General features: G+C 32.5%; 1 long non-coding RNA gene across 1 annotated transcript; it reads left to right on the top strand.

Moving 5' to 3' along the window:
• The first annotated feature begins 8,958 nt into the window (after positions 1 to 8,958).
• Positions 8,959 to 10,120, top strand: LOC132060862 (uncharacterized). The gene is made up of 3 exons (XR_009416045.1): positions 8,959 to 9,109; positions 9,203 to 9,307; positions 9,990 to 10,120. It is a non-coding gene; the product is annotated as an uncharacterized LOC132060862 (long non-coding RNA).
• The last annotated feature ends 2,209 nt before the right edge of the window (positions 10,121 to 12,329 follow it).

The raw sequence follows: 12,329 nt of genomic DNA on the forward strand, positions 1-12,329 counted from the left end.
GGAGGTTGCATGGCTTACCTACCAAACCTACTTGGGAAGAGTTAAAGGGCATCTTGAAGCGTAAATATGTCACCGAGCGATACAAACAAGAACAACTCAAGAAGGTATACAGTTAAACGCAAGGTAAAAAGAGTGTGGAAGAATACTATGATGAGTTCCAACTTGTGAAAATTAAAATCGACTTTGAAGAAGATGGTTTGAATGCCATGACTCAGTTTCGAGCAGGGTTGAATAGCGACATTACTTCCCAAATGAGACTCCACAACTATCAAGATATTGATGAAACTCTTGAAGCGACAATTGAGATAGAGGCGGGGCTCAAGAAAGATAAGATCAATAAGTCAAGAGGGTCCACAAGTTCATGGAATAACAACAAAGAGGGAGGAACTTCTTCCTTAAATTGGCAAAAGAACAAGGACACCATGCAAGAAGCCCTTTGAAAAGAACAATCAAGATGAGAAGTAACTTCCAAGGTTTGCTCCCAAAGAAGGAGGTAAGAAATCTAAACCGATCCAATGTTTCAAATGTCATGGTTTTGGCCATATAGCAAGTGAATGTCCCAATCAGAGAGCCACTATTTTGAAAGAAACTTGTAGTGATGATGAAGGAGAATATGAGGCGGGACATGAAGAGGGTAATCAAGGGAGTGATGAACTTGAGGATGATAAAGAGCAAAGAGATATGAAGAGTGATGGTGAAGTCACCATTCCAATTTATTTGGCAAGAAGAATGTTGACATGTATGGCCATGCCTCAAGAAGGGGAGATTACCATTCCTAACTATGTGGTAAGGAGAAAAATGATAAGCGACGCCATGGATGATCCTAGCCAACGAGAGAATCTCTTTCATTCCAAGTGTGTCATCAATCGAAATGTTTGTGTCATGATCATTGATAGTGGGAGTTGTGCAAAATGTTGCAAGTACTTGTTGGTTGATTTCTTGAAACTTCCCACCGCCAATCATGCAAATACTTACAAAATCCAATGGCTCAACGAACGTGGATATTTGAAGGTGACTCGACAAGCTCTTATTAAGTTCAAAACTGGAAAATATCAAGATAAGGTCTTTTGTGAAATTGTGCCCATGCAAGCTTGTCATCTTCTACTTAGGAGACCTTGGCAATATGATAGGTCGATCGAACATGATGGGAGGACTAATCGGTATTCACTTGTACATAATGGGCACAAGCATGTGTTGTGTCCTATGTCGTATTTGCAAGTTAGTAAGGTCTATAAAAAAATGAGCGATTTAAAGGAGAAAGACAAGGGTGGACAAGAGAGTAATGGCGGAAGTACTTTGCAAGAGGGAAGTGAGAATAAGAAGGAGATAAGAGGAAAAGATAAAGCGGCTCTAATGGCGAGTTGGAGTGAATTGAGGAAGGAGGATGAGGAGCAAATTGAGGGGGTCCTTGTCATGCATCGGGACTACTCTTTAACAACTAACAAACTAACCTTATCTTTGTCTAGTTCTCCTTCTTATCTTATGCAGGGCTATATTAAAGAGGCTACGCCACGCAAAACGACCCATCAAAGCCACCGGGGAATAATTTGAATGAATACCAAGGTAAGCCCTTTTCATAGTACTCCTACTTCTTGGGGTGATTTGGATGACAATTTGAGTATGAGTGATTGTCTACCTCACATTAAGCTTGATGTTTATGATCCTTACCTAATTGAGAGTAATACCACATGTTTTGACAACTTCGTGTCTAGTAACTATTCTCTCTCTAATGACCATGCCATAATTGATGATGATAAGATTATTTCTAGATACTTGCCTAGTTGTTTAATATATGGTATCTTCGCAGATCTCTCTAATACTAATGAGTCTTGTAGTGGTGGCATGTTGTCTTCTTATTGGATGTGTGTAGGTGACCCTTAAATTCGAGGACAAATTCCTTTCAAGATGGGGAGAATGATGCAATCCTAGTTTCCCCAAAGTTACCTATGTGGAATCAATGCGGGGAGCTCCAAAGATCACAAGGAGTATACATGAAAATGAGCACTCGTGAGCATGCCTTGGCACCATTTACGAGATCTCAAGTGTGTAAGATTGCATGGGAAGATGGATTGGAGAAAGGGAATGAAGATGGCTACGCTTACAAGGAGGCTATTACTGAAAAGCTAGCATTTTTAGATTCCAAGTTCAAGAAAGACAAACAAACAAGGCCTTTACTTCATTAAGGGGTAGATTTGTAATAGCATAGTTGTCTTCCTCTTTTATCTAGTATAAATAAGAGTATTTTTATTTCTCTAGGTAGATTTTTATGACTATTGATATTTACAAACACTTGTGAGTGTGAGAGCTTGTGTAAGCCTTGAATTGTGTTATTGTTAAAAGGATAGGTTGCTTGGGAGTCAAATCCTTGAGTTCTTCCTAAGAGAATTGGTGCTTTGATTGAATGCTAGTTGGAGGTTTTAGCTATTGAAGAGCTTTAGTTGCCTATTAGTGTCTTTCCTTGTGTCATTCTATCTATCTTTCATTTCCTTTGTTAGTTTGTTGTCTTTACGATTCCGTTATTATATCACATAGTGTAGTTAGTTCAACATGATTGCTGTAAAGAAGACCGTAAGACTCTCGCTTTCTTATTAGAAGATCCGGCTTATCCGATTGTTGTAAGTAACAAGCCTTTGCTTCTTACCATAATTGTAGAAGCTAGAAGAATTGTGTTCTGAGTGCACATCTTTGCATCCCATCAAATGTGTTCCGAGTGCACGCATTTGCATCCCATCAAACTTTCTACTTCACAAGTCATGTTGCTACATTTGTATTGTTTACCTTTAATAAGCTGGAAAATGTATATTGTAATGTGTGTAGGATTTTTATAAGAGGTATAAGTGTTTGATATATCTGCAACTACGTCATAGTGTGTGTTATACTTGCTCTATATCGGAGGTTTATGCATGTCAGTGGGAAGGCATCTCATCTTATAGAAAAATCCAATAATGTATATATGCAGTTTTCTTTTCGTGAGTAGAAAACTACTTTCATGCGTTACGATCCGTTTTTAACCTTGCGGTAAGAACATCCCATAATTTGGCTATTTGTGTGAAAACAGAGTCGCCACCAAAGTTTTACGGAATTAGGAAACCATTTTAAAAGGTATTACGAAATCTTATTTTTGAAAACCAGAGAAAGGGTAGGGGTTCTGATGATTTCTTAGGGAAGGTATTAAGCACCCCAAGAAATCCGCAAATGCGGTTACCGGCGGGTTTAAACATTTTTGTGGCTAAAAGAACAACGTATGTGCAGGAATAAAAGAATAATTTTAAAAAATTTATTATGTAGTAACAAAATACAGATATTGGTATAGGTGTACGAAAGCATATGTAATTAAATGTTAGTATAAAATGATAAGAAAATAATGCTAAATAGAATAGTTTTAAGTGTAAAATAAAGAAAAGATATGACGTTAGTATGAATAACGTCAGTATAAAAATAATGCTAGTGTACGATAAAAGTAATGTTACTATAATTAGTAAGATAATGTTAATATAACTAGCAAGATAATGTTAGTATAAATAAAAATAATGATAATAATTAATAAGAATATGTTAGAGCAAATAATAAAGTTGCTTTAGCTATTTGGCCTATTGTGTTAGTATCAGTAACATAAGTAACATGAAATTATAAATATAAAATAAAGGAATAATAGTGTGTATATAAAAAGTATATTGGAGTATATAGAGTAAAGAATGTATCAAAAAGTGTGTAAAAATGTATATCAACATGTATTTGATAAAACAATCTTTAAAAAAGGATGAAGTCAATATGTATTTGATAAAATAATCTTTAAAAAAAGGATGAAGCTAATTTGACTTGTAAAAAATACCGTTTGTTTTATTTGAAAAATAATTAAAGAATGGAGAATACATTACTGTACAATGATTAATTTAATAAATGACCAAATGAATTGTAGCAAAGAGTTGATAAAATATTATTATGTATAGAAAAATGAGAGAAAATGTGGTGAGTTTAAAAGAACAAATATGAATATCTACTTCGAAATGAGAGATGGCCTACTATTTTGCCTAGCGTCAAAGATGTAAATTTAATCAGGCGTGTATTTAGTTAATTTGGTAATAAAAACATGTTTACAACCTAAGTTTTGCCTAAACGAGTAGTGAACTTGAAATAAAGAAATAAACACAAGTGATACTCTCCCGCCCGACATCCCGAAAATAAAATGTTCACTATATTATGAGTTTGTGTTTTGCATGATTTTATAAAATACGGAAAGTAAATACAAACAATGGTTCAATGAAGATCTTCTGATTCTTTCCGGGCGTCGTCTTCGAGATGTATCTCCGGATACCTGCATAAACACTTAGTAAAAATGTTAGTAAAAAAAGTAACATATAAATAAATAAAATGCAAACCTTTAACAGAAAACAATTATAAAACGTAGGAGTATGATTTTTTTGGGACAAAACCCTTGATAAAATTAATATACCGTCTTTTAAAAATGAAGGCCTCAAAAATGGACGGTTAGTTTTGGCAAAAAGTGTAGCATTTCTTCAATATTAATAAACTAACAAAAGCAAAGAAAGTGTCAAAAACAGTCCAAGAAATTCCAAAGTAGTAACTGTGGCGAACAAAGTAGCAACAATGAGCAAACAATACAAAACAAGTCATTGGAAAATACAAAAAATTAGTAGCCAAAAATGGTGATAGCAGTGGTTCATATCAGCGAAAATAATATTTTAACACAATGGAGCATTAAGAACATAGATTCTCAGACCAGCGTCAGTCCCTCCCCTAGATCTCTTCTTTTTGTGTTTTTTTTTAGTAAATATATGCCTATGTGCAAAGTATTTAACAATTAAAAAAAAAAATTAGAGCAAAAACAATGAGTGAATAAAAATGTCAAATATATAGTAAAGGAGATATAAAAAAGTAGAGCGAAAAAAGGAGCAGTAGAAAACCCAATATAAAAAATAAAAAAAATAAAAAAAAATTGTTCGTAGTGGGTGTGACTGCAGAGAAAGAGATGAGACTTAGAGCCTGTTTGGATGGACTTAAAAAAAAGCAACTTATAAGCTGGAAACAGCTTATAAGCTGCTTTAGATAAGTTAAGCCAAACAAATTCAATTAATTTTTTGGGCTTATTTTAAGCACAAAATGGCTTTAAGCTGGCCAGCTAAACACTCAAAAAAGCTGAAAACAGCTTATAGGCAACTTATAAGCCAATCCAAACGGGCTCCTAGAAAACTTTTAGAAAGAAAAAGGAAAAAAAGATGGGAGCTAAAAGCTTTTTTAGGGAGATGAACTTGAGAAAAATGAGGGGGCGAGGTGAGAATAAATAGGGAAGAAAAAAAAAGTTGAAAAGATAGAGAGAGAATTGAAAAAGTAAGAGAGTTAGTAGGCGTTTGTCCATAATTTTTTTTTAAAAAAAATCACTTTTTTTGAAATTTTAAAGTTAGAGGTGTGTTTGGTCATAGATTTTGAAATTATATTGATTATTGAAATATAATTACTTTGGTTGTGAAAAAAGTGAAAAATAATTTTTTTTGATTTTTCAAATATCGAAATACAACTTTAATTTATATGTTAAATTTTCATGATCAAATTCTGATTTCGGAAAAAAGTATAAAAAGGTTTCGGAAAAAAAAAAATCTTATGGCCTAACGGGCCCTTAAAAAAGGAAAAATAAGTAAGTTGGAAAAAAAAAAAAAAGGGAGAGAGTGTTAAAAAAAAAGAGAATGAAATCATTTTTTTGCGCGGAGTGCCCTTCTTTTGGGTGGTCTTTAAATTTTGCCCCTCATATTTGTGGTCTTTAAATTATGCCCCTCATATTGCTGGTCTTTAATTTTTGCCCTTCGCATTGCAACTTTGAGCTTTCGCGCCGAAATAATGAGGTTCTGAGTTCGAACCCACACTCAAGCATAAATTAAAAAAAAAAATCGCAAGACAAGGTTTGGGTCGCGTGTATGCCGGACCCGACATACTTTTGTTAAGGAATTACACATTTTATGGGACCGGCATACCATGCCTTATGGGCAAAGGCTTGGCATAAGTATGCGGGTCCGCATAACTTTGATAATTCCTTCACAAAGTTATGCGGCATACTTTTAATGGGTAAACTTTTATGCGGACCGCATAACTTTTGTGAAGGAATTATCAAAGTTATGCCGGACCGGAACATACTTATGCCAAGTCGCCATAAGGCATAAGTATGCCGGGTCCGCATAACTTTGTAATTCCTTCACAAAGTTATGCGGTGGGGGCATACTTTTAATGGGCAAACTTTTTATGCGGATCCGCATAAAATTTTGAATGAATTATCAAAGTTATGCGACCGGATACTTATGCCAAGTCTGCCCATAAGGCATAAGTATGTCGTCCGCATAATTTGGTAATTCCTTCACAAGTGTATGCCGTCGGGGGCATAGCGAAATTTAAACTTGCCTTGCGAATTTTTTTAAAATTTTGACCGCGCGTGGGTTCGAACCGAAACCTATGGGTTTTAGCCGAAGGGCAAAATTTAAAGATTTTAAATATGAGGGGCAAAATTTAAAGACCACCCCAAACAAAGGGCAATTCTGCGAATTGCCCGAATGAAATGGACGGATGAGGGAGTGATTTTTGGGAAGAGGGAGATGAAGTCAAAAAGAGAAGGAAAAGATGTGGGGCCCAAAGAGGAAAAAGAGGAAAAAATCAAATCAGATGGGGCCTAAATAAATCAAGAAAAATGAGGGAGAGATAAAGATGGGGTAGGTGGAATAGTAAGTGGGTAGATAAATTTAGCCCCCGTTTGGTCATAAGAATTATTCACTTTATTTTGAAATTTTTTCTTCACCTTTTTCCAGAATCAGCTTTTAGCCATGAGAATTTCAAATACAACTTGAAAGAAGTTGTATTTTGAAATACTAAAAACTCAAAAAATTTATTTTTTTTAAAAAAATTACTTTTTTCACTTTTTTACAATTATATTTCATCAAAAACTACAATTTCAAAAACTATGGTCAAACACAACTCCAACTCCAAAATTTCAAAAAAAAGTGAAATTTTTTTTTGGTACCTATGGACAAACGGGGCCTTAGTTGTACACTGACCAATAGCCGAATAATTAATACAAAAGTAAATTTCTAGACGCCTTTGAATTACCTCTATTAGTAATAAACTCTTCCGGCTTTTCTGAATTGACGGATTATATTTAAAAATATATATATACATATTGCTATTATATATAAGCGATATAGGAATTTTTATAGTCCTCACAAAATTTTTCAATATAATCTTAAATTTTTGCATTAATTATTTTTAGGTCTTGATTTTATTTTGTAAAGTCAAACTTACTTTTTGACCTCATTTTTTTTTTATGACAACCAAGCTTTAACATAAAAAAAAAAAAAATCGAATTTACCTTCTATTCTTATGGTCTATTTTTTTAAAAGCTACCTAATTTTTGTACTCCTCATAAAAAAAATTCATGTCTATTTGACCCCTATTTGAAGTTTTAATGATCTTGCAAGTTCTCATCCATTTGGCAAATTTGATTAGTTTTATGGACTTCTTAAATGCTACAAGGAGTGATGATCCCATAAAAGATCTATTTATTCAACAAAATATAAAATTGATCCAAAAATTTGTTGTCTTTCTTTTATGCGTTAATGGTTATTAAGCCTGTTTTAAATTATCTTTGATTTAAAAGAAATTTATTATGGACAAGTAAAAAAGTTAATAAATAATTTTTTTTATATATATAGCTAAAAATATTTTAAAAAATAATTAAAAAATTAGATTTAACTCTCCAAATAAAAATAATACGTTGCAAATGAAAGTGATTTTTTCACATTTTTGGATATTGCAATGTTATGGCAAAAGATAGGATAATCAATGTTCCATATAATTTAGGACAAAATGTTAAGTTAAACGTGAAATACCAATGTTCCATACATATTTAAAAAATTACAATATAGATTTCTTAAAAAAGTAAATTAAATTAAGAAAAAATAAAGAAATACATCATTTCTTAATATGCATTTTTTAAGGAAAAAGAAATATTAAATTAACAAAAACAAATGATTTCATTAACTTTTCAACTCTTTTAGTATGATTTAATTTGAAGGAACATCTATAAATATTTTGTCGTATCAGGACTTTTAATTATTTAATTTTAAATGCTATCTTTATTTATAAGTTAACTTCATTGACGTTATCATACAATAATTTGTAGCATCAAATATTTTCAATATTACTTAGACATTGTAATCTTTTTTGCAAAAAATGAGTTATTAAATATAAGTTTAATTGAGGAAAACATAATGAAGTTAATCCAACATAAGGCAAAAGATTTTATTGTCCAAAACTTAATTTAATATTTTAAAAATATTGAGATATTATCGAACTACTTTTACAACTAATATAATGTTACAAAAACAAAGCAAGAATAGCAAGAAAACAAAAAAAAAAGTTGCAAGTATAAATTACATGTAGTTCGGGCCCGGGCTTAGCACGAGCCTAAATCCACTATTATGAAAATATAAGTACTAATATGCAATTAAATAAATGTAAATAAAAATGTGTTTGATACTTGAAAAAAGTACTGTGTTGTAAAGAACTAAAAAATGATTATTTACTGAAATAAAATTTTAGTATTGTGTATGTGCTTGCCATGAAAAACAATGATTACTGAAATTAATTTAACATAATAAATTGATAAAAATCCTAATATTTGCAGAAATAAAGATAATTATCAATAAATTGCTGAAAATGCAAAAATGTGTAAAAAGTGCTATTTTTTTTTTTTTAACAATCAGGGCTTCCTGAGACGTTATTTTTGAATATGGTGACCTAAAATTTGGTGTCAACACTATGGTTATGCCTTCATCAGTAGAAATTATATGGACAATTCAGCTAGGAAAAGATTTACTTTATAGTTCTTATGAGTAGTGGACGATATTTTTGCTTCATAGCACTCAGTTGTTTGGCTCTTTTCTCTTCTCTATAACACTTCATATTTAGTACTGTAATACAGGAAGGCGATGATGAGGTTGTGATTGCAATGACAAATTGCTGTAGATGTGAATAACAAAATGTCGCCATACAAGGAGTCGATAATAATCCCTGTCCCTTGAGTAATGCAGTTGTGGACAAGGCATACTTTGTATAAATAGCTTTATCAACTTAACTTGCTCCTAATTTTTTAGTAGTTTTTATGAATGTACCATTGCTCAAATTTGACACAATCTTGTCTCAGGAATTCTTCATTAGGCTTACTGATGGAACTCCAATTAGTTTCGATGCTGAATAGCGACGTGTAATTCTATGCTTACAAGCTGCAATCGAAAGTTGAGCATTTGAGGTATTCTGCTCCCCCTTCCTTACCTTTTGAAAAGAAACATTCAATTATATATTTCAGAGTGTATTTAGAATTAGAGGTGAATCCAACCAAAAATGCACTTTATGGACTTCACAGAATCACAAATTTACAACCAACTTTCATGTCTATTTATGACTTATTATTAATACACCCATATTAAATTGTTTTGACACATGTAATCAACAAACCCGCCACCTGAAAAAAATGGAAATCAGACAGTATACTGCTTTAGGATACAACTAAGACTTAATGAGGGACACACTCTTCTACAAGTTGGTAAGCTACTGCACCAGTTCAATATGGAGAATTACATGGCTATAGAAGAAGCATTTTTTTTTATATCCGAAATAACTAAAAAAATACAGGGTTGATCTTTTCTTTGGATTGATGGATGTTATTGGCGCGGTGCTTCTGATTGTTCAATGATAGGAAGTATTATTATGTACCTTTGCCGCATACTGGGGGACCTTGATATAGGGTACAATTACAAATTTATAAAGATACAATTGCAATTGTGGGTGAGCTTGGATATTCAGATTTCTGCTTATAGCTTTTATTTGAGATTGAAGATTTTTAACTACACCATTTGGTTAGCTTCCTTTCTTTTATTTTATGCATTCATTCTATACTGAATGAATCCCTTTATAAATCATGCTTTATGTAGATATATCCAACCAAAACTGCGAACTTTTGAAGGGGCTCTACATCTCCATGGCAGTTGGCAAGGCCAAGGTTTAGAGGTACTCGCCAAGTTGAGCACTCTGTAATAACATGCCTTTGCCATGTTCAATTGTCTGAAAACAAAATCTATCCTTCCTGTTATTCCAACAAAGAACTTAGGTTCTAATCTCTTAATCTTGACAATACCTGTTGGTTTTCTATAGCTTTCAGGATACCAATGCTTTCAAAATATTTCTTTGCTTACTCTAAGTAGTTTGTGTTACCTATCGCCTGTCTTATATTGAGTAACCTGGAAAGAGGTCATGTGTATCCTTTTCATCAAATAAACAAGATTAGCCATACAATTATGCAAGAAAAAAAATCAGATTAGGTAGTAATTATCCTAAATTATTGTACAGAATTGAGTGGTACGTAGTGCTAAGTATTAAACTACCGTGAGGAGCTTCGTTTATCTACACATTTAGGCAGATATGGTTTCTGAATAAAAGAGACACACAGAGTAAATGAGTTTTTTTTTTTTTTTGTTTTGGCACTTGTTGTTTGCATGTCAATTTTAATTAGTATGAATTGTGAAATCTATGTTGTTCTTTTTTTTTTTGGAAGAATGTAGCCAAAACTAGATTAAATGTAGATATCCTAAAGTTCCATTAATAGACAGGCTTTTGACAAGTAAATGCATTAGTAGCTAGCAAAGCTTTAACATGACCTTTTAAATATGAGATCACTGGTGAGTTTGATAAATGAGGTTGCGAACTTCTGTGCTGAATTTGTTTGATGCTTCACTAGGATAGTCCCACTATAAAAGGACTGGGATATAGATCTCTTCTCTTACTTCAGATGTCTCATGGTCTGGGCAATCTTGAAAGAAATGAATCGAATTAATTTTACAAAAAGAATATATGGATCATATACATTGAAATTGTAGGAAACAGAGGCACCATTATAAGGATGGTGTAGTTATGAAGTATTATGTCTCATAGTCTTTGTTTTAGATGGTAAAGTTGGGCTATCCTTGATAGGTTCTGTAAAACAGGCAATAACTATATGAGCATCAACCCACATTGGGTTATTACCACATAAGTTGGCATATTCACCTAAGACTTGCATTACTCATTGGATTGTTTGGCTCATACATTCAAAACATTTTGTTTCATAATTTTTTTAAAGGTATGTGTATACATTATATAATATGCTTTTATTTTAATTTTATATAGATATTGAGTGAAAAGAGAGAGAGACACGTGCACCCCGCTAAAAAATTAAAATGATAAACTGTTGTTTATATTAATTAAATTATGTTTTATATGTTTATACCAATTACTTTGAAGAGTAACAACGTCGCCCATCCTACTTTGCAGGTTCTGTTTGTTCACAAATACAGTGGTGGGACGGTTCTTGGTTCAGTGCTTTCTTATTTCATCATCCTATTTTATGTTGGTTGTAGACTTGTAGTCATGATCTATATCCAACAATTAACTCAAGTTTATACATAGCCAAAAATTGATTTGAGTTATATCAGTTTTCTGATATTCTTAATTAGCATATGTGGCAACTTATATCATCTTACCTCCTTTCCAATCTCAGAGACAATAGAGATAAGGGCTATGAAATTCCCTAAGGGTGGCCTCTCCAGTATGGTCGTATGCTCTCATTGTCCTTTCAAAATTCTTGACTGTTTAGGGATTCCATTCATCTCCCAGACACCATTTTCCTTTTAATGTGCTGTAGATGTCGCTTTATATATGCTGGGAAAGAGTAATGTTACTAGGAAATGGTACCTTTCCAAATTCGAAATTTTCGTAAGAATGTTAAGGCCTTAATTTCCTTTTGTTTTCCAGTAAATATTGAAAGTGCTTCTTTTTATCCCAATTCTGTTCCATACAATTTGCTTGCTTGATTGAAAAATGTTGTAGTTTGTCATAAAGTTCCACTCTACAATAACACTTCTACCATGTATAAGTAGAAGCACAAAAAACTTTTGCAGGTCTTATTGGAGAGCAGTATTAGGTGACAAAGAAGAAAAAATATAAAGAGAATCCTGAATAATTACATTGCCACTCTTTTATTCTATTTTTTTTTCCATTCTGGTTTGACTTTACATTTTTGTTGTACTGCTTCTTTTATTTGTATTGTAAAAGCCATCTCATAGAGCTTTAATTCTAATAAAAGTATGGACTAAGATTATTAAACAAAATACAGTCTTTTATGACTGCTCGAAGCGCGGGCTAATACCCTAGTTTATGTATATTCTCCAATCTACATGTATACATGTGTATCTCTTTGTACATTCCTTAAGTATATTTGTGTATTTCTATGTTCCAGG

This window comes from Lycium ferocissimum, chromosome 6 (genome assembly GCF_029784015.1).
Source record: "Lycium ferocissimum isolate CSIRO_LF1 chromosome 6, AGI_CSIRO_Lferr_CH_V1, whole genome shotgun sequence".
Taxonomy (NCBI): Eukaryota; Viridiplantae; Streptophyta; class Magnoliopsida; order Solanales; family Solanaceae; genus Lycium; species Lycium ferocissimum.